Raw genomic sequence first — 22,839 nt, 5'->3', positions numbered from 1 at the left:
CGTCATGTGCGTTAGAATGATGTTTACTTTCAGCTAACTCAGTGGCGTTGCCTTGTCTGAGCAGTTGATCATAAATGATTTTATTCAGCCAGAGAACTACTAAGTCCTCACGTTTTGCCTTTTGCCCCTACAAAAAGAAGGAGAAAAGAAAAGCAAAAAGGTTTGGCAGTTCGCCGGTTTTTGTTTCGTTTCGCTATTAGTCAAATAGTACAAATAAATCCGGTAAGGCTGCAATCGGTCTATTTCGTCTCAGATTATTCACCTATTCAACATCTTATATTTAATGAGAGGCTGCGAAATTACTCTTCAATCAATCAATCAATCAATCAATCAATCAATCAATCCATCAGTATCGCTTACCAAAGAATTTTCACTGTGCATAGCTGGGACGCACGTTACTCCGGTTTCTTTTTTCTTGGTAAGCAAATGAAAAAAAAATGTAAGAATTACACATCTATTCAAGTTTGGGCAGTACGACGTGGCATGGGCTGCCACGTTTACGCAGATGTATACCGCGAAGCGACCTCACGGCTGCTTCGGGAGCTATAAATGTACCGGCACCCTGGCCGAACCTTTCCAATGAAACGCTTGACTGATAGTTTATTGAGTTTGTCGGGTAGGAGCCCGCCGAGGAAGGGCGCCGTTGTAAACGCGCTCAGCCGGTCAACCTGTAGCACTGCGAGGACGTGGCGGCGCACGTGAAGCGATGCATCAGACAGGCTGGCGTCTCCGTTGGACATCTAGGTTGACGAGATAAGAACAGCGTCCATTTGCTCTTCGCGCAAAGGCAAACATGTCAGCTCTCGTGGAGGTCTTCCTGCCTCTATGCTTACAGCCCAACTACCGACAGAGCACCACCGCAAATCCTTCCGCGGTAAACACAGTTAATCGCTTTCCGCGATATACTTTCCTTATAGAAGCTTTGTGAATTGTATCCGGAATGGTGTATTCTTACGGTGTCGTCCCAAGTGGCGCAGTCATGTATAACTTTTCAAGAAAGGCTTCCTTTCACGTTATTCTCGTGTGTTTATAAGCGTAGTGCTGCTGCTGTGTTAAGTGCTTCATATTTGGTCCATTTCTTATCTTGTTGATTCTCGTCCATTTAATTACGGCTAAGCGCTTGTTGTGCCACGTGTATTTCTAAGCAAACAACATTTAGGCGGGCTCTAATGCTGCCGGTCCATGCCTCGGTGGAAGTGAAGAAGAAAAAAGAGAGAAAAAAAAAAGAACGTAAAGAAAGAACTGATGTTTATTAATCGTTATTAGGCAAATGGGCAAGTAGTTTGAGTGAAGAAGTGATAGCAGAAATTGGTCTTAGATATAACTAATAAGCTAAATAAACGAATAGGAACGAAAATTATTGCTTGGGGGGAATAACGTGCATTATTTTGAGCAGATAGTCCACTAACGGTTGTCGAGCTGTTTATTAGATCTACAGGGCTAATTTCAATAGCACAGCCTTGCAGTTGTGTACCTGCTGGCGTGTTTGTCTTCCATTTCTCAGAAATAGTAACCGGTTTCACAAGTGCTGCGCACCGTTAAGCGATCGCTCCATTTGTCCACGTGAAAGCCTTACGTGGGCTACGCGCCTGTGCACACGGAAGCAGCACCTTTGCATTCCGTGGACACTGCACGTGAGAATGGTAACGCTCGCACACATTTATGACGCGCCTTGCATCATTGGTCTATCCTATTTTCGACGTTTAGTGCATGTGTACGACAGGGTAAAGTATCGCTTGTCAGCTACACCATCTACGCCGAAATGGATTGTATTGTCGATCGAGAACAAGAGAAATGAATATCGATCTATCTGTCTGATGGATCGAGATCAAACAACTCTGGTTGTAGAGCATCCCAGTGTACGACATTGCGCGTATAGGACTGAGCTTTGAAAAAGGAGAAGGAGAAGTTACGCATGTGAAACAAAACTAATAGGAAAGATTTAAACGCGAGTTGTGTAAGAATGAAGAGGTGCACATATGGTTGTGACGATTGAAGTTTATTTGCATTGTTGATGTGAACACATTCTGAGAATATGTAGCTTTTCGCATGTGTGGCGTAAAACGAATGATAAAAAAAGATACGCAGCTATACTGCTGTAGCTGTAATGGTTAATGAAATATAGGCGAATTCATTACCTACTACTTGAGGTACACAATGGGTGCCGAAAACGAGGCACATGCCACAAAGTATAGGCAGTCTTCCAGAGTGCTTTCCTTGTATAATATTTGTGGCGTGTACCTGCCTTAGGGGATTAATGTGCCTCTCCGTAAGGCCACTATGTCAACAGCTGCTTCATGAAACAGCGTCGAGATATAATTGCGGCTCTCATTAAGTAGATCCGACCAGCAAACATTGAAGTAATAACTTTGCCCCTTAGCCACTTATAGACGCATGCACGCGAGGTCTGCGGCATCAACGAAACTATCGACCACCTGCTGTGCCACTGTCCACGATATGCCCCAGAAAGACAACAACTTGCTAACGCGCTACAAAAACTGGACAATCGGACGCTTTCCGTGCAGGTGCTGTTGCAACACCACCCCATCGCTCGTCGGCCCACAAAGCGGTGAAGGCACTTTTGTGCTTCTTGAGGACGACGGGCTTGTGTGAACGTCTTTCACTAATAGTGCAGTACCACACGCGTCAGCGAACTCACCGCTAATTTCCCTTTACCTCCTCTCCCTCCCTGTCATCTCTGTGTTCCCATTTCCCCTTCCACCGGTGTAGGTTAGCCAACCGGACGTTATTCTGGTTAACCTCCCTGCCTTCTATCTTTCTCTTTCCTCCTCCCCCCTCACTTCACTTCTCCCTTTGTTCAGTGGACTTAATATTCATCAACTCCTTCATAGGTTCTGACTACAGCACGCTGTCCATTCGTTGATTTCATACCTTCCCGAAGTCTCGTTGCTTTTGCTCTTCCATTGTCTGCGAAGACGGCGACTGTTGTTGGATGGTTACCTCATAGTTCTATAGGTCTTAGTCTGACCTGGAATAAAGTCTTTTCTCTCTCTCTCTCTCTCTCTCTCTCTCATAGTGGCGAACAGAGCATGCGCAAAGGCTCGTTGACAGCAAATAACTGTGCGAAAATCGCGAACGTTGCCACTGCCGCATTGGAGCGACAGCCTCAAAGATTACGCTAAAAGCACCTAATCTTAAATGTGACGTCACCCTTGGGAACGGGCAAGTTGCCACTGAAGCCCGACCTTTGGGAAATAAAGACGATTGCGTTAAGCATTATCCATGTCCTCCACTTAAACACATAAGTACTACATACTGCGGCCCTTCCCGCCTGACGCCAGAACTCACAGCGAGTAAGCCTTGCATTGTTTAGAAAGCGTTGGCCGACGTACCTCTGTGTTAAGCGGTGCGCATTCGGTGACGAGAGACATAAAAGCGCGCAGCACTGGTGGAAGGTACTTCAGGGCCCCTTTAGAGTGGCCTGCCGTAGTATCGCATGGCATTAACACCTAGCCATGCGGTCGTATGCTGTCTTTCCGAAAGGCGTGCAGCCGCAGCTCATTCCTCACACGGCTGAGTCAAAGCGTATACCGGTATTATAAATAAGCACAACACTATCTGGCGTTCGCCCTCTTTAATTCAGGGAATGGGCTATCATTTTGGTGCCTTTAATTATCAAGCGTCGAGGTGGCTCAATGGGTGATTATGGCGCTCAGTTGCTGAGAAAGGCGTCGCTGGCTCGTTTTTCAGTCGCGGCGGCCGCGTTCAGATGCTGCTAGGTTGTCTACGTAGGTTGAGAGCGATTGTGCCCGCTGAAGGACTCTGGGTGGTCGAAATTAATCTGGCGCTGCCAATAATCGCTTATCGCGCTGTGCAACAGCACCGAACCGTGCATTGACTTGAAAGGCTAAGGCAATTCATTTTGAATGCACATACGATCCTTAACTCAAAAGGAAACGTGACGACATAGACTATAGTGCCTGGCTTTTTTCAGTTGCGCTCCTCTTTTGTTGCTCGCGTTTTGCGCTATAGATGTGCGAATGCCACACGACTTCATCGTTCCTTCCACGAAACGCAGCGTGATTTAAAATCGCGATTGGCACAGACAACGCGACAAGAAGAAGGAGAAATATTTGAGCGAAATGCGCAATGTCAAGCGCGGACGTCCACCGTTCCAACAGCCTGCACACGAGGTATTCCGTGATAGGAAGTCAATGCTTATAGGTGCGCCGCCCGCACGCCTCTCAGGGTGGCCATAACGGCGTGGAACGACCCGAGTTGTGCAGCGGATAGTATTGCAGTTTATTTGCATATCAGACCACGAGTTTACGACTTCCAGCAGCCGTTTCACGGTCTTATGTTCGTTCGCTCGTAACTTCAGGAAATCATAAATTAGACAAACGTGGAATGTGTGAAATGTGAAGGTGCAATCAAAGGATGTAGTACGAAGAAGCGAAACGTATACGAAATAATCGTTCCACGTCCACTACGTACTTTTATCCTGTCTTTCCTTTCCGCTATTTTTATGCGCTTCCTCTTTTTGACTGCTCACTCCAATAGCCCCCCCCCCCCCCCCCCCCATTTTTTTCTCTTCTTGTTTTATCCTTTATATTTAAGTATTTGGAAATGAAACATTTCTGGGTTTTACGTCTTCACTTGCTTATGCCATGTCTTTTTAGCATAAAGAAGTGGACTAAATAACACAGAAACCGAAAAACCTGTGCCATACAATAAAAATAAATAAAATTAATAACTTTAGGAGAATATCCCCCAGATGTTTAGCATTATGCTCGGTGACAATCAGGGGCCTTATTCTGAAGCGATCGACTTCGGCGATACTATCGCCTTGGCCAACGGCGCGTGCTGATTGGCTGTTTTAGCAAAATTTGATGATCTGATTGGCTGGTTGAGCACGGCGTCATCCAATTTTGCTCAAACGGCCAATCAGCGCGCGCCTGACGGCGATATTGTCGCCGAGGCGATACTATCGCCGAAGTGGATCATTTCAGAATACGGCCCCTGTTCTCGTAGACTGGTGCAGGCTTCCTACACGTTATGTTGGAATGATTAGTTAAACGCGTAGCTTTTGCCATAAGGGCGTTGAAGGTTCATTTATTTGAAGATGCGACCAAATGTGTGTCTGGGTGGAGAGAGAGTGAAAAGTCATAAGGGAAAGGCAGGGAGGTTAACCAGGCTGAGCCTGGTAGGTTATTCTGGACTTGAGAAGGGGGAAAAGGGATTGAAAGAGGAGAAGGAAGAGAGAAGTGCACACCCTGAACATTTACACAGTCAAGAGTTCACCGCTGATTTCGTCATAGGCGGTCATACAGGCCAGTGCACCTCAAAAACGCAGCAGTGCCTTAGTAGCCTTGTACATAGCAGACGCCGAGGCCACGGGCCCAAGATCTTCTCCGTAAAAGGCCTGTCGTCTGAGTGTCCCAAAGCCGTGGGTGCAATTAGTATTAAGTGAGGCAGGTGAGGCAGTATGGCTGCTGTATTTCAGATACAATGCAGATGAGAAAGGAATAAAGTTAGGTCTACAATGAAAGATTGCCTGCCACGTGTCTGCAAAGCGTGGGGACCCATCGCTAACTATGCCTAACACGAAGAGGGGCTTTATACATCGTTGCGCAGGAGACAGCTGCAATCGCAAAGGCGGTCTTAAGTATGACACATTTTATGCTTACTTAATTTTGTCACTCACACTTGTGTCGACGTCTCGGTTGTGGCTGGTAAAAGCGGCGCGCACAAAATATGCCTTGCTCAAGACGGACGAGAGCAGTAGCTTACTGAGCGTGACATACTCAGGGCCAATGACACGAACGTTTGTTTATATTCGAGTCACACAAGGAGATATCGATTCTGTACGTTGGACGTATAGAAATCGTTTGGCTTGACATATAGAATAACGGAGAGGCGGCGCGAGTAGGATGCGTCCGATCAAAGTGTACCACCGCTATTTGCGTCAGCGCTCATCGGTGGAAATAGCGTAAGCAACGCCTTTTCCGAGTACGAATGGACTTTTGTTCGACGCCGTAGCCCCTAAATGATGCTTCGCAGACCCTGCAAGGACATCGGTGTGGGCGTTGCTATCACGCGACCGCTCGTTTCTGTACTTATTTGTGCTTCTGTCTCGTCTTAACGGCGGTTCCTCGATGCGGAGGTTGAAGCAGACTGCTCAGCCTTTAAGCGAACAGGATTGTGTGCTTGAGTGCGTGTGTGTCCAGTGCGCACGCAGTACATGCACGCCTGTATGTCAACGCAAGTGACAGTAGCCCACGCGGCTTGTCGTTCACTCGCCTGTTCTGACGGGCGCGTCCTACGCGGCGCTGCTTGGACAGACCGAATCATGTGTGACAGCTCGTGTGATAGAGCGTCGTTGATGCGACAACGTGACGGTGACAACCTCCGCCCTGCAAAGCAGGTTTAACGTTTGCAGACAAGCCGGTAGCAATCCGCTCTTGACTTCCAAGCAAGATTGAGGTTGTTGGGAGGGCAGACGTCACTTTGGTAGCGGCTGTTCCATGCTGCACTAGCTGAGCTGGCGAACATATAAGCTAGATGCCTGAGTGAGTCAGAGTATACGCCAGCTCGAGCTCATATGCTTAAATTTATTCTGAAATATATTTGGGCTTGATATGAAATTTACAAACTTCGGTGAAACTTCGCGGCAGCATGTTTTCACGAAGTTTTGCGTTACGTGAGATCCTTATTTACGTATGCGTTTGCGCCACCATCTATCCTCTCTGCCAGCGGAGAGACCACGTGCCTTGTTCTGCCGAATGGTATCCGCACATCGTGAGGCTATACCATCTTGCTTCACACCTGCCGCGAGACCTTCGACTCTTCCTTGGTGCCCCATTAAGTCAGAGATCTACCTGACAATACCTGGCGTCCGGAAAAAAAAACAGATATGTTATCGACGGCTCCTAAACAGCTTACCTTACTCCTATATATGAGAAGTACCGGAGTTACACACACACACCTCAGCTGTCGTCATTCCAGCAAAAGCCGCCACCATCAAGTTGAAAACGCCTCACTTGACAGCGTCGACGGCAGAAGAACTCGCAGCACATCGAGTCGTACTATATTCACTTTAATAATGAAGAACCAGCATATAAGTGACCCATTGTCTGCGACTCGAAGATGGCACTGTAGTATACTTACTGTCAGTCTTACGGCGTGGTCCGCATGAACAGTTGTTGATACATATTACAAAGGTCATACACCACCTGTATGAGAAAGGACATGAAATCATTTTTCAGTGGCTACCAAGTCACTGTGGCAATGAGCGTGCCGATCGAGCTGCTCATTTAGCTCAGGTAAAAGACCACCGCTCTAATGAATCCCGCTGTCTACGGCAAATGCTGCAAGGATGCTCCGCCTACTTGCACACCGATCTACTTAATCAGAGTGGAATGAACCACATTTTATGCATGCCTGTTTATACGTGCACCCTGGATCCAACCTTAAGCCTTCGACTTCCACCAAGACTACCCCGACGAGACGCGACCCTTTGTGTAGCCGGCTATGGGTGGGCGTCGCGTTTAGCAATGCCTACTCGTTCCACATAGGGATGGCCGACACCACAGCATGTGGCGAATGCGGCGACAAGGAAAGAATTCGTCGTGTTCTATGCCAGTGCCCGCAATACAGAGTGCAGAGACAATCGCCATCCATCGTGCTGAACTAGTTGGACGAAAAACCTCTCTCAGAAGAAAGAGTTTTACAACATCGACGGGACTTAATATTGCATCAGAAGGCCGTGCAAGAGCTACTGAGCTTCTTGAGAGCGACCGGCCTATATGAACGCCTGTAATGTTACCTTTTCCTGTTCTTTTTCAAGCGAAGCTTGTATTGGCTCACTCGTGTAGGAGGTTGGTGCACGCGAAAAACTATCATCATCAGCATTGGCTCGAGCGTGGTCGTCTTCTTCCGCAGCTGGCTCATTGGCGCTCCTCGGGTTGCGCTCATGCTCGTGCTCGGCAGGCGCTCGTGCCACTGCTCCCGCGTTCGTTCATTCCAGCGTAGGAATTTCACTTCTCTTCTGTCGTCGTAATGGGGAGGCCGCGTTTACGGGGGTATGAGCCATTGCTTAAGGGGGTATGAGCCATTCATTGTCTTACGTGACCGGTAGATTTAATTTTGAGGCAATTTAATTTCGACGAATCGCAAGCGGCAATGGCGGGCGAATGTTGCTAACCACGCCACCGTGCAAACTCGAGACATCGAACGCAAGCGACTACAGCGACGAGCAGAGAATCGTACAACGCAATGGAAGGAAAAGTTGCACGAAAGGGAAGAAAAAGTAGAAAGAAAGGGAAGGGGAAGTAATACGAAATTCAAGGGAAAGTAGTAGGAAAGGGAAGGAAAAGTAGTAGGTCAGGTACACACACGACAAGCTTTGCTTACCCCCATTCTCTCGACAGGGGAAGAGCTGGTGATTTTGTTTTCTCTCTCTCCCCCTTGGTCCTCTTTCAAACCACTGTTTCTCCCACCCCAGTGCAGGGTAGCGAACTGAAAAATCGCCTGTGTTTAACCTCCCTGCCTTGAGTCTTTCTCCCTCTCTCTCTGCGCAAAATTATGCCGCATTCATACGACTTCGATTGCGGCTTTTGTGCATCCGTTGGCTGACTAGTTAATGTAATTTCTAATGTGCAAAACTTCAGTGAGAGCGCACTTATCTTTAGTACTTTGAGCCCTGAGCTTCGCTACCTCAACACGTCCAGCCAAATACTTTGCACGCAGTCCCGAATGTCCCCCAAAAAGTGGCCATGCAGTGTCCGGACGTGTGGGTATCTGTAACCTCTTGGATCAGACAAGGATCAATCTTATTGAATGACGTAAAGCCGACCCTCATCGACCAAGTCACAAAAGGCGTATGGTGCATATACGCAATGTGCCGTTGCGTTTCAGAGATTGCGCTCCGTATAGAAGAACAAATCCTTCTGCTCGTTCATGTCGTTACCTTCAAAAGTGGAGGGCGTACCCCTGCGGCGGGCAGTAACAATAGAGTATACGGGGTTATGAAAACTTTACGTTCATCGAAGCTTGGGCGTTGTGCGCTCACACGCGATCTCGTGACCGAACGCCCTTCGTCTGTGAGCAATTGCTATCCTCGTTCTCTTTCTGTCCGTCTACTTCGCTCTCAACTTATCCTTTTGTTGCCGTCTTATTTTCGAGCCTAGTTATTGTATGTGTCCATAACGTTTCGCGTAGCCGTTCCTTATACCTGCAACGCTTTAACACATGGATTAGCGGTTTGATGAAATTTTACTGTAGTGATTTCAGCGAGTGAATTACAAAGCATCTATGTACAGTGAATGTGTTCTAGCGGACGTACATTCTGTACTTGCAGAAATGGGTCAACAATGTAGTTCAGGACGCAAGATTGAATGATTCGGCAATAGGGAATAAGGTACAAAACAAGGCAAGACGCACCCTCTTTGCCCGTTGCATAATGTACATCCTATGGGTTCGACTCTTTATTTACTACGAGAAAAAACCTTGTAGAAAAAAAAGGAGTCAAGAGCTGTGACAAAAAAAAGAGAAAATAAATAAATATGTAAATTTTAAAGAACTGCAAGGAAAAGAAAGCAAATCCTGATTTTAGGATTTTAGGATGTATGATATGCGGAAAAATGAAATTGCTCTTCAGGACTTGAAATTATTGCACACAGGGTACGAAAACTGGCCGCCGCAACGCACGTGCAAACATTTCGGCATTACGTGGAGGAACCGCCGGAAAAAAAATTACTTTCGTATACAAGAAGCTTTCTAATGCGTCTTTAAAGATCTCAGAAATCGAGGAGTGCTTCAAGGTGTTGTTAATGAAGGCAGAGAGAGAGAAAAAGGAAAAGCAGTGAAGTCAACGAGGTTTCCTTCTCGAGGTTGTTGAGGTTAACGAGGTACACCGAGGATGTGGAGCGACAGTACGAACCCATTCGCAGTACTCACTCCAGATGTGGTTTCCACGGGCCAAGTGGCTTGACAAGGCGTGACCATACGTGCTGGCGTCGCGCACGGCTGGATTTCACCCATTAGGATTACTGTTGTGATTACTGTTGTTGTGACTGATGATGATAAATGTTGTATGATGATGAATGATTGTGTGGCTGACGATGATTTGAGAAGAGCTCGTTAGCGCCTCTGTAGATTCGTGGTTTCAGCAGAAGTCGATGTATTCCCGGTTTTAACCTTTCTTTCCTGTTCTCTCGTTCTGCAGGTGGCTCTTCTGGCATGTGCACTGGCTGCCTCAGCCAGAGCCGGCTACGATGATCAAGAGGTGAGAATTTACTCTGTCATTTTTTTTTAAGCGAAGCTTTATAGGCTCACTTGTGTCGGGGTCGGCATACAGTTTCTCACTATAACACCTAGAGGGTAATCTGGCGCCACCGTCTAAGCGAGTTTCTTAAAGGGCGATGTGCCGTCATGGGAATGACGGGATATGTGTCTGCGAGGCTTATGTTGATTGGTGTTGTACGAGGCTTCGCATAAAACGTGGATATGGTTACCCAACTAATGCGTTATTAAAATGAAATCTGCATAAAAGGCTTTCATTCACCCATATTACATCTCTCAATAAAGTTTGCTCACCTATAATGCAGAATCACGAGAAGAAAGGCAAGAACAGATGACAAGTTGTTCCAAAGCGAGCGAGAACCTTGTCGTTTGCCGTCAACTTTTGCGGCCAGCTGATACTTCTTACGTTTCATATAATTCTACATCCTATAGTAAGTCCTCAAAACTAAAAAAACAAACAAAAAATGTTTTGTGTAATACTTAAGCTAAAATAGCTTTTTACGTTCTGTTTTAGCAGAAAATAAATCATTATGACAGACGGATTGGGGCTAGCCAGGCGCGTCTTCAAGGCTTTCTGGCTCTCCGAGCACGATGCCAATCCGAAGTCACAATATACCGGCATTCCCATGGATACCACAGCACAGCAGCGCCAGTTTTCCCTCTAGGATATAGTGAGAAATTCCATGGGGGTCGGTGTACGCGTACGCGGTATCATCATCAGCATTGGCTCGAGCGTCGTTGTCTTCTTCCGCAGCTATCTCGTTCGCGCCCCTCGGGTTGCGCTCATGCTCGCGCTCGGCACGCGCTCGTGCCTCTGTTCCCGCGTTCGTCGTCATCTGCTGGATCCGTTACCGCTCATCATTCCAGCGTAGAATTTCACTTCTGTCGTCGTAATGGGGAGGCTGCGTTCACGGGGGTATGAGCTATTGCTTAGGGGTATGAGCCATTTATCGTGTTACGTGAGGACATATTTAATTTTTAAGCAACTGTATTCCTCAAACATACTTTGGCTTTGATGCTTCTCACACGCTGAAAATAATATTACAAGCTCTTCCCCTGTCGAGAAAACGTTTATCCATCCAGGGAAGGAAAACTAAAACGCAAGTAGTATAGGTAAGGGAAGCAAAAATAGAAGGAACAGCAGTGCGTCATGTGCACTTACGACAAGCTTCACTCGCCCCCACTTTTTTTTTTTTTTTTTTTTTTTTTGCTTCTCGATGCGAGCTAGGCAAATATTTCCTTAGTGACAGGCGGTGCTCCCCTTTCAGTTGTGCGCAGACACATTTAAGAACATGAAACGCGTCTTCAAAATATTAGCTGTCTTATTAAAAAAATAAAAAAAGTAAAATAAACAGGCAAACAGGAACGTGAGAATTTCACCAGTTTTTAGCGGAGATCCACGTACCAGAAGACATCGCGATTTGAGAACACGAATTAACAGTATTACTAATGCATCTAATCAACGCCACTATTGCGCGCATTCAATCGCCGGCGCTTCAAATCATTCGTATAGGCACACGCACCTAGCATGTCTTTTAGCAGGTCGCTGCCGGTTTAGTGAATTTCAAGAACAGAATGACAAGGACGATTATGACGGCTGTGACGTGGTTAGTGGCCATACTAATAATCTTACTCCCCAGCGCCGACCTTGGATACCGCTCCAGTTACGCCTCTGCGCGAACATTTCAAAGGGTCTCACTGGTCTCAGCCTTTCTTTTTGCACGTACAAGTGTCTGTGTGTTTGCCCGACCCGAGCTCTTGATACGTGTGCTTAACCTGCGCGCACGGTCGCTTGAGCACCGCGGACACCCAAGTTTGCATGCTCGCCTAACGAGCCTCGAACACAATGGTCGCCCTATCTAGATTTAATTGTTGCTGATTAGGTCTCGCCGTGTAGACACCCCACTGGGGTGGGTGGCCCTTTTCCGGCGGGCTTGCAGCGTGTGTGCCGCAGGCGTGTTCTTGAAACACAGAAAGACCTTGCCGCGAGCATATCGGCTGGGTCATCGCGACCAGTAAAACGCCTGTCCACTGCGCCGGCCGGGCTAACAGCCCGTTTCAGACGCTGATTACATCGATTAATTCTCGAGCTGTGCACTCGAATCAGGCCAGTGAGTAGAAACAGTGCATACGAGTAATTGTTGGCCGATTCCAGGATACGATTCTTTGCATGTTATTTTTTTATATCTTTTTTTTTCCTCTTCAAGCGGAAAACGTAATGCCGCGCCCATATCGGCAAAGGAGACGGTGAAGGCGTTGCTCCGGACCGTTTTTTTGTATTATTATTTTTTATTTAACGTAGATATGCGAGCTCACTTCCGTGCCTGGAAACGCACTGTGGTCGACGCTTAAGCAAACCCAAGAAACCGGGTCTACAGAGAAATGCGTTTGTTCTTTTCCTTTTTGAACATCGATGGCAAAAAGAAGTTTTGTGTGGCTCAAGTTGCGTTCTCTGGAGTCTGTTCACTGCACCAACAGCAGGTGTCATAGTCGCGTTTCAGTATTTACAATAGATCTGGTTGATATGAACGCCGCACCAGTGGGTCAGGTTGATACAGCCTGACAGGACCGCGCTTGGACAAAATGACTGGCGATTAACTCAGTCAACTGGCTTTGTTTCCTTCCGAAGGCGAGATAGCAGCACTTGCGAGCTGATGGTCCGGTCCGCGCGTTTGCTGTTCCGGAACACAACACCGCTCTCAACTACACCGCGTTTAGATACACTTTGACTAGGCGGCTAGGCTTAACTTTAAGCGCATAGATTGACACGCCCGTTTAAACGAATGCGAGAGGCAAATTTCAATCAGGCACGCAAGATCGGTGAAGTTTTGCTTCAGCAACGTTTTGCTACAGCAACGAAGGTTTACTTCGGCTCAAATAGTTACAAATGCAGTATATACATTAGAAGCATCATTGGCAAATCCACAGGGCTTGTAATCGCCGAATCAATAATTAATTGTTTTTGATTGGCGCCTTAGCACACATCACAAATACCACAGACATAAACAATTAGGTCTTCATCGTAGCATAACCGACACTGAAAATCGAGAGACAATATTATAAGGGAACGACGAAACGTTTGTAGTATGGTTCTATCGTATTTCTAGAGAATAGCTTTTCTTCAATACAGTCTCTGTCAAAAAAAAAAAAGAAAGGAACTACGAAAATGGGTGATTTCATCTGTTGATTTATTATTTCAGACGCTAAAGCTTGATCGCCAGCCGACGCCGTCCCATTGTCCCCGAAAAAAATGGGCAGTTTCCATCTCTACAGCGCAAATCGCCCCTCCGTATACGCTTATAAAGAATCCCTGGAATCTGCCAAGTAGCCGCGGTCGTGTCTCCTTTTCCAGCTATACGCGCGATGAGTGAACGCCTCGGCGCTCGCCGTACTTGGCATTACAGTGCAGGGCCTGTCGTATCGTTCCGCTGTTCTCGCCTTCTTACCCGAAGAAAATTGAGCGAGTGGCGCGTTTCGCAGGTATGCATTAGAAACGGGCGTTCGTCCCCGCCGGTCCACACATTCAGAGAACCACGCCCAACCGTTCCAGGGCGCCGAACGACAAGAAGCAGGCGGAAAGCGTACCCTTTGGACACGGCCGGCGGCCTTACGCGCTAATATATGAAGCTCTGGCGCGAAGGTCTTTCTGGACGCTGCACTCGTATCCGTATCGAGCGGCGTGGCAAGCGTTTCTCGGTCACTGCAGCTGTGTGCTGCTCAGCCGTGCTGGCGCTTATAATTATCACGAACGCTGTTTCCCACCATTTGCGCCCGGCGCTGACAATCTAATGGGTGCTCAGGTCTGTTTGCCATCCGTCGGCGAAAGGGTGAGAAGGAAAATAGGTGCCGCGTAGACAGACAGTGGCACACAGACGACGACGACGACCACCGCCACCGCCTTGCTGTGACGTGCACTCGCGAGAAATGGAATGCTGCGTGCGGGGCAGCTGAACTGTCAAGGTCGATCAAGCACGAGGACAAATGACAAAATTGATGACAGAGAATAACGAAGCTGTTAGACAATGAGCGAACTCGTTAAACGATTGCCTAAAGCAATCGATTTATTCATTTTCTCTCGCTGGACCTTGCCGTTCAATCTGTACTTCACCTGCCGCGGTGGTTGAATCAGTGATTGTGATCTTTTATGCTAATTACGAGGCTCCGGGTTCGATACCCGGACACGCTGGCCGCATTCCAACGGAGGCGGTTTATGCAAACGGCTATGTGCCGTGCTTTGGGTGTAGGCCAAAGAACTCCATTTGTTAAAATTAATCCAGGAACCTTTGTTACGGGTTCTCCCACCCCTGTGCAGTTACGAGAAAGTTGAATTATTCTGTGCTCTTCGGCACACTTGGAGTGGCATCGGAGAGTGGACATAGGGACGCGAATCCGAAAAGAAAAGAATAACTACCGTGTGAAGCCCATGTCGGTGAAATAAAGGTCGATATGTGCCCTGAATGGTGTGTGTGTCCCTATAAACCTGACGATGTGGCGTATAACTCTGTGATTTCATACCTGAATCGTCATTACTCGGGCTGAACAAATGTCGGCGAATGAAGCAAGGCTAGATCCCCCTGCACTCAACATTGCGCTTCTCTCCCACAAAAACGCCCACCATTGGATCACAAGTTGTCACTAGGCGCTGACCCTCCGAGGTAGCTCAGTGACTTTAACGTTACGCTGCTGAGGCTGAGGTCAGGAGTTCGATCCCTGCCACGGAGGCCACATTGCGATGGGGACGGAATTCAAAAAAATAAAAAATAAATAAACGCTCGTGTACCGTGTTTCGGTTGACTTTATAAATCCAAAGGTGGTCAAAGTTAATCTGGAACCCTCCATCACAACGTCCCTCATAAGCCAATGCGCTGTTTCGGGAACGATAGACCCCACAATTTATTTATTTCTTTATTTTTCACAACACACTGTATACGTCATCGTGCCCGTGAATATTATGGCGTGAAGCTTAGTACAGGGCAAGTGAAGGCTATTTTCTCGCAGTAATATTTTGTAGGATAATAGAAAGTGCAGGGCCAAATTAAAACGTATAGAAAAGTATATATCGGCGCCAATAAATTTAGGATGAAAGAATACAAAAAAGCAGTACAAATTTCAGAAGAAAAAAATCAAATCAAATGGTAAGGTTTATATGTAAACGTACATAAGGTAAAATGAACAGAACTAGGGAATAAGAACAGCTACAATGATCACTACAGCATTACCATAGCACTGAAGGCACAATCGTTACAGTCATCGCTTCAATGTTCTTGGGCGTAAAAGCAGTCGTCGCATTGATTTATAGACACTTGCATGAGAAGGGTATTCAAAGAAAATCTTTCGCACCGCAGAAATCGATCGTCAAAGATTCGTAGTTTTTTAAATCGCTGGTTCGTGTTGATTTATGTCCCGGAGGCAATGACTGACGAGTGTTTTAAATATCGTGCCATTGAGGGAACTATAGGTCGTCGCAAAAAACGCGTTATTCACGTTAGGTTACCATATATGGCGTAAACTTGGGCACAACTATCTACAACTATCTGTTCCAACGCTTTCCTTGCACTGCGCGCATTTGCGCTGCACGCGTTGATGTCAACATTCCGCGCTTATACATCCTTCACAAGTTAAGATCTTATCTCTTGACGGCCATATAACGTTCACTGCACGCCTTTGCGCTGCACGCGTTGATGTCAACATTCCGCGCTATACATTTTCACAAGTTAAGATCTTATCTCTTGACAGCGATATAACGTTAAGCATATAATCCGATCGCTAGTTGCGCTTTCGTTATGCATTCAAGAGCAGTAAAAACGACACCACGAGGGCTTTCAAGGTGCATGCGGTCGAGTACGTTATAGCATTAGAAGACACACGATGAAATCAGTGATCTTCAATCGCAAGCTAGGGTATCCTCTTATCTTTACGACTATAGCAGTATCTCTCAACCACAGTTGGATATTTCAACGTATGCGTAGAGATACTCAAAGCCACGCTTTACTCATCCACAGACTATACCTGTACAGTAACGTAAAAGAAAAGCCAGACGCATCTGATTGAACGAATGCGCAGCTGACGTTCATAGCATTGGAGTTTTACTCTTATCATCTCTTTACTTCGAGCACCCAGCGTTATCGGTGTGAGAACAGTAGTTTTCTTGTTGTCACTTCTGTTATCTGGAGTGGCGCGCGAGGCCTCTGGCCAGACGAGTCTGGCTGCAGCTTCCATTAAAGAGCCTCTTCAGTTTCCTCCTGCTGAACTGCAACTATTACGGTTAACCTCACGCGAAGGAAGTGAAAAGCAGAAAGAGGCGAGAGAAAACGCCCGCCTTTAGAATCAGTTTCTTTTTCACCTGCAGTCGCGAGGTGTAGGCCGCCAAAGCGAGGGAGATCATTGCTCTGCACGTGTTAAAACTGACCACGCGTACGTGCATGCATGCTAAGCGCCTTCGTTGGAGATAGCCCTTTATCGGCCACATTTCCCCGATAATTAAAAGGGTCAGTTCCGCGTGGTCCGCAGCGTGGCTCACCGCACGCAGGATGGGCGTCGACTTGCAGGATCGTGTCCACGTTGCCCGAACGCATATCAGATTTCTCGAACTCGTTTCGGGCGGAAGATCATGTCACCTCACAAGCAGCGGCCATTACGGCCCCAAAAAGAATGATGGCCAGACGATCGACGCTCCTTGCCAGCCCTAACTCGCTTTATAAATCGGCGAAAGCGAATCGCGAGAGGCAAGCACAAGCAGAAGTAATAACCACTTCGTGTCACGGATCCATCGATTCGAGGTCGCCATGCACTACACGAGTCTCCGTGCACTGTGTGCCGGGCGTGCGCATATGTAATACGCGCGGCTCGTAGTGTTGTGGCGTATACGTCGCAGTGATGTACACTTATACGCGGAGTTCGTGCGTGGCGACGGTGCGGCGGATTGACTCGAGCGTCACGCCAAGGCAACGCTGCGCGCCCTCCCCGTACAAAACGACACGCATCGAGTCCGCGGTGCTGCCTATTGTTTATCGAGCATATATATCGGCGCCGACACGACGTCTTTCGGCGTCTGCATGCCTCACGCCGGCTCTCGGAATCGGCCATGCGCTCTCGTACATACGGCCCATCAGCCCATGCGGATTCTTTGTTATTTGTTGGCGGTTCGGCGACGGCACGGACAACGTGCGAGGACACGTATATGTCCAGCATCTGCCCGCCTTCTGTGGCATGTGGACGCATGAGCAGCTGCGCCGCGCGCGGCGTCGTGATGACCGGCTCTTCGACGACGTGCTCAACTGTCCGCCGTTAGAAGTTTGGTCAGGCCACACCGCTGCCTGAATCAAACAATCCGCTTCTTGCCGCCGATCGGGATTGCCTGCGTGGCACACAAGCCAGTGCGAGAGGCCCCAATCGGGACCGCCCACGTTTCGTAACACCGCGATCACTGAGCTTTGCCAAAACGCAACATCGAAACGCTGGCCGGACTTCAAGGTGAATCGCGTCGCTCGAAAAGTTGCGATCTCGGCAAACTACTGTAATCCGAAGAGCGCGCGCGTTCTCGGTAGCTCCTCCTACTCCTCTGATGACGCAATGGCTAGCCTTCATTCGCGTAAGAGACGTGATGGCCTGGAACGAGGCGGGTACGGTGGATCATGCGCTGTGCCCTTATAGGTGCTGACAAACGCGAATACTAAGGTCGTGCCACACTGCCGCGCGTACTGGCTCAAAACTCGAAAGTGATTCGCACACGATGCTCGTTTTCCCGACTCTTCGCGTGATTCACGTATGGCATGAACGCAGTAGCCGCATTGTATAAGGACCTGAGAGTCTGCAGGTAATTTAGTGAACAAACGTACATAAATACGTTGTAGGCACATTGATAAAATTTATACAGAAAGGGAGATCAAGAAAGATTGTCATGCGTGCAATGGCATCATTGGGATCAGACACATGCTCGCGGGATGCCCTGCTACTCTCACCAATCCTGAAGAAGAATGGCTCCATTGGAAGAAGATGTTACAGAGTTCATTCTTTCAAGATCAGCTACGGGCTGTCCAGAGGGCTCACGATGTCGCTGAAGGGCTGGGCCTAACGGTGCCATCGTGGGTGCGGCCCGCCTCGGCTTGGAAGAGTCGAGCCTCAGGACTTTTCTAAATAAAAAGTTTTCACACACACACACCACATGAGAACCTACGGTAATGTATGTCTTCTAGTCTGTAAGAGCCAGTATACAGTCAGGCACTCGGTTCAAAACCAACAAATTTAGTCTCGTATAAATTGAGTTTCGTTTCTTTAGCGTGCAGTAGCGACGCCGTACAATTTTCAGTGAAACATAGAGAAAAGGTTCCCGGAATGTAGCAATGAAAGAGACCTCACGTTGATGCCTCTATCAACATGTAAGCAATTTGGGGGGGGGGGGGGGGGGGGATTATAATGATACTATAGTTTTACTTTGTTGAAGAAGAACATTCATTTGCCTTTAAGCAAACGCGTTATTGAGGTCTAAAGTACGTGATTCAAAGCGTGAGAAGAGAACGGGTCACGCAAGCCATAACCTGTCTGTGTAATCTGTAATAGTAGCTTTGATGGCGCTAGTCGTTCTTCTTGAGCACCGGTTGCGAATGTCTCCATGTGACACCAAGTGCTCTCAAGTTTTAAACAGTATAAACAGGAAATTTATGGATTTTGTATCTGCTATACGAGTGAAAACTGCCTCTTCTGATACTCAGTGTTATACATTAAGTGAGAAGGAGTAACTCTACTTTAGACCAGCACACGTTCAAAAGCCATATACTGAAATTCATGCCACAATAATTCGTACTCAAAGCTTGAACCTTCAATGCATTCAATCGTGTATTCTTCAAGAAATATCCAAGTTGTTACTGTCTTCGGTTTTGCGAAAAGCGATGGGCACTCTCTTCTGCCGTCGATAAAGCTGTTGAGCCGTCGTCCGCTTTGTGATTTCTATATATAGAGTTCTAAGCCCCTAGTCAGGACATAGGTTTTCACAGCACGCTCCAAAAGCCCTGCTTCGCTTTTCGAAGAACGACATTCTTATGTAAAAGACCACTGTAACGTATTTTGTTAAGACTGTTCAAATATAAAAATAATAAAAAGAAAATATTTTGTTTTGGTTCTTTGAATAAAAATGTTCTATTCAGGCAGTCAGATACTCGACGGAAAGCGTGAGGGTGCAGGAGCAGCACAGTTATGCTTGCCTCAGAATCAGAAAGTAAAGCGGTTATTAGTGGCATTTGCATGAATGCGTAAAGTGGCGCATCACATTGCATTTCTAGTGCATCGCATTCATATAAACTGCGCTATTGCGCTGAGGAAGGCGAGTCGTATTCATGCGACAGGTTCGACGATAGTTCGAGATGGGTTAATATATATAGTCTCACGCGGTGCAAGTAAATGCTGTCGCATCGCATTGAGGGAGAGATACGGGTGCCGGGCTGTGCGCTCCTCCACTCACCACGGTGGAACACAAATTGCCAAGAACAGGTACCGGTTTGTTTCGGACAAACTCGACACGTTGCTGTTGCATTCGTGTCAACGCGGCTGTTGTTTCGATTCACTAATTGACCAGCCTCACTTACCTTTTATGGACGTGCTACATGTGCATGCATTCCTACGTATGCGTTCGGCTAGCACCTTCTTGCTCTTTCTTCTTTCATTTTATTCCTTTATCTTCCTTCCCCCTGTGAAATGTAGCAAACCATTCGTGATCCGTCCGGTTGCCCTTCCTGAATTTCCTTCGTTTCTTTCTTTCTTTCTTTCTCTTTGGGCACCCCATGACTGACGCCCACTGTCACCCTCATTCGCGCAGGTCTACGCTCCTCAGCCGTACCAGTTCGGCTACGAGACGCAGGACGAGTACGGCAACCGTCAGTCGAGGCACGAACAGGACGCAGGCAACTGGCGTGAAGACCGGCATGTACGGGTTCCGCGACGCTGCCGGCCTGTTCCGGCAGGTGCAGTACGTGGCCGACCACCGGGGCTTCCGTGCCTGGGTCAAGACCAACGAGCCCGGCACGCAGGACTCGGCGCCCGCCTCGGCGCGCATCGAGTCGCAGCAGCCGCACGCCGCTCACATCGCCAGCGCGGCATCTGCAGCTCCGCACCACTACCGCCTGGTGGCACCCAGGCCACAGCCGGTAGGTTCAGCAAAGCTAGTCTCACGCGCTGGTACTACGGCGTCACACCGCTCTTCGGATAGATAGACGCTGTAGGTGTGTTGAGGGCTATACCTTGCTTAACTTATACCTATACTTAATTTCTACGGATTTCACAGCCAATGGGAAAGGAAACAATCAGAAAAAGAAGAAGCACTGTAATAGTAGCTAAACCTTAAGCAAGGCTACTAACTTATTAATTTGGTAGTAACCAGATGCCTGCCACTGGAATTAAAATCATTGTAAAGGCTCTGAAATGTAATGGCGCTGTTAGAAGTCTTGTTGAACGCATAGTGTTTTTCACAACATGACTGAAAGTACCTTCTACGACGTAAGGATGGATAGTTGGTCGCGTTTGTTGAGCATGATCTGAAGTGAAAGGCGCGAATACGACCACGGACAAAGAGGTTGCGACGACAGCCAAAAAGGACTTTGTGCGAATACGACGCACCTTGTCTGTCGTCGTATTCGCATGTTTCAATTCAGACCTCCTACGACTCACGTGTTTTAGAATAATCATGAGTCCGTATCCAGTTCTGTTTCCAGGGGTCGTAGCACTGATTAGTAGAGCAATCACGCACTGGTCATCCAGATGCATGGTGCCTATACAGCAAGGTGCAAAAAAAAAAAAAGGCAAACGGAAAGCTCACATTTGAGCCTCTGTATCAAGATAAAGACGCCTCAAGTCATTGTTTCAGTACACTATCACTACGGAATACCAGCACAAAAGCCACAGCAGCGAAACTATGCACGTACGCCAAAATCACGGCAGGTGTCCAGCCCCATTGCTACATTGAAATGGAAGACGAAGGGAGCAGTCAGCTATATAGGATCACTCGATTCAATCAATTGATGTATAAAGGTCCATCGAGCTCCAGACATTGTCCTTTCCAAATGGAAGTGGTGAAAGCAATCTTTAGGCAGCTATATAGAATGTATCAGTTGATTCACCTTGAATTGTATCATGAACGAGTAATCAGCGGCAGGAAATGTAAACCGGCCTTCAGTGTAATGACCTTTGGGCATCATCCTATCATTATAAGTGTAGTCAGTAGATGTGCGATAAGTCGCCAGAACATGCTCGAAAAGTCAGGATCAGGAGTGCGTAATATATTTGATTGCTGGCTGTAACACCATATTGACTGAGGCAGTGCGTTGCTTTAGGGAGACGTTCAAATTCTCACTTTGTCACAACCTAAACACTGTGTGGAACAGGTATCGCACTAAACGAGTGTTGTGCCTTATTATCTAATGATTTTGTCATTATATTTATCATAAGTACGCGTTGCACTCCACTAGCCAATTTCACAATGCGTTAATGGCGAACACGCAACAGATGAAAGCAACGACGAAAGTCAACGAATGTTAGTAACCTTTCTACATTGAAACATCGCAAGAATAAACAAAAGGGGGGAGGGACCGTATCAACACATACATTTATACTTTACCATTCCTCAACAACCTTTCGTCCGGAGAAGAGGACAGGAAGAAGAGAGGGATAAGCTGGGAGGTCAGCCTTTCAGTGTAAAGGCCAGCTGGTTACCCTGCGCAGGACTAAGGGACAAAATAGAAGGAAAGAAAAGAAAGAAAGCAAGAAAGAAAAGTTAAAATAAAACAAAAAAAGCGAATAAAAAATGAAGCTGCATATAAGGGCGATGTAGCGCACAACTCTCGACAACTAGCATACGAAACTGAACAATGCAGGGCAGTCCTGAGCGATGAGAAATTCCGCCAGTGAATCATCGAGAGGAACAAGTGATGTAGAGGCAGTTATTTGGCGCTAGACGCAAGTAACATGACCTGTGTTGATTGTGTTCTTGATCGCTGGTCGCAGGTGCACCACCTAGCCACCGTTGCGGCGACGCCTTCGTTCGTGGCAGCTGCGCCGGCGTACGCGGCCACGCCTCTGAGGAAGGTTCCCGTACACCACTCTCTCTACCCCATCGGCGAGATATCGGCGAGACATGGCCCCATTCAGCAGGCCTACTCTCAGCAGGTATGCATAGCACACGACTATAACGACGTCCCTATAAGTTTGCTGAAGAATATTGATGAAAAATGACCTTAGAAACATGTTGCTATGAATTCGAGGTTGAGGTATTATTTTGCTGAAAGTGGATTTCGCCTTCCATGTGTTGCCGGCAAGTGCGCCGCCCGAACGAGTTGCCTTATTGGTTGCGTGATTGGCGGTGCGGAGGGCATTAAAATGACAGCGTCAGTACTAATATAACTGGTTCAAATTTCAATATTCCTCAGTGCAAAACAAAGAAATTGAGCTGAACGCATTGGCGAAAGCTTTGCCGACTATGCTGAAAAAGCAAACCGCTTTCGAGCGCTTCAGAGGTGGCCGCGGGACTACGTCTGGGCCGTTGTCCTGGCTGGCTTCGGTGTAGTGTTCAACTCCAAGGAGCCCTATACT

At 47.4% G+C, this 22,839-nt stretch overlaps 1 pseudogene; it reads left to right on the top strand.

The window, feature by feature from the left end:
• The window catches only part of LOC119441928 (uncharacterized), a 78,018-nt pseudogene that overhangs the window by 50,250 nt on the left and 4,929 nt on the right, over positions 1-22,839 (top strand).

Source organism: Dermacentor silvarum, chromosome 2 (genome assembly GCF_013339745.2).
Source record: "Dermacentor silvarum isolate Dsil-2018 chromosome 2, BIME_Dsil_1.4, whole genome shotgun sequence".
In the NCBI taxonomy this organism is placed as follows: Eukaryota; Metazoa; Arthropoda; class Arachnida; order Ixodida; family Ixodidae; genus Dermacentor; species Dermacentor silvarum.
The sequence above is the reverse complement of the archived record's forward strand: the minus strand, read 5'-3'. Positions and strand labels throughout refer to the sequence as shown.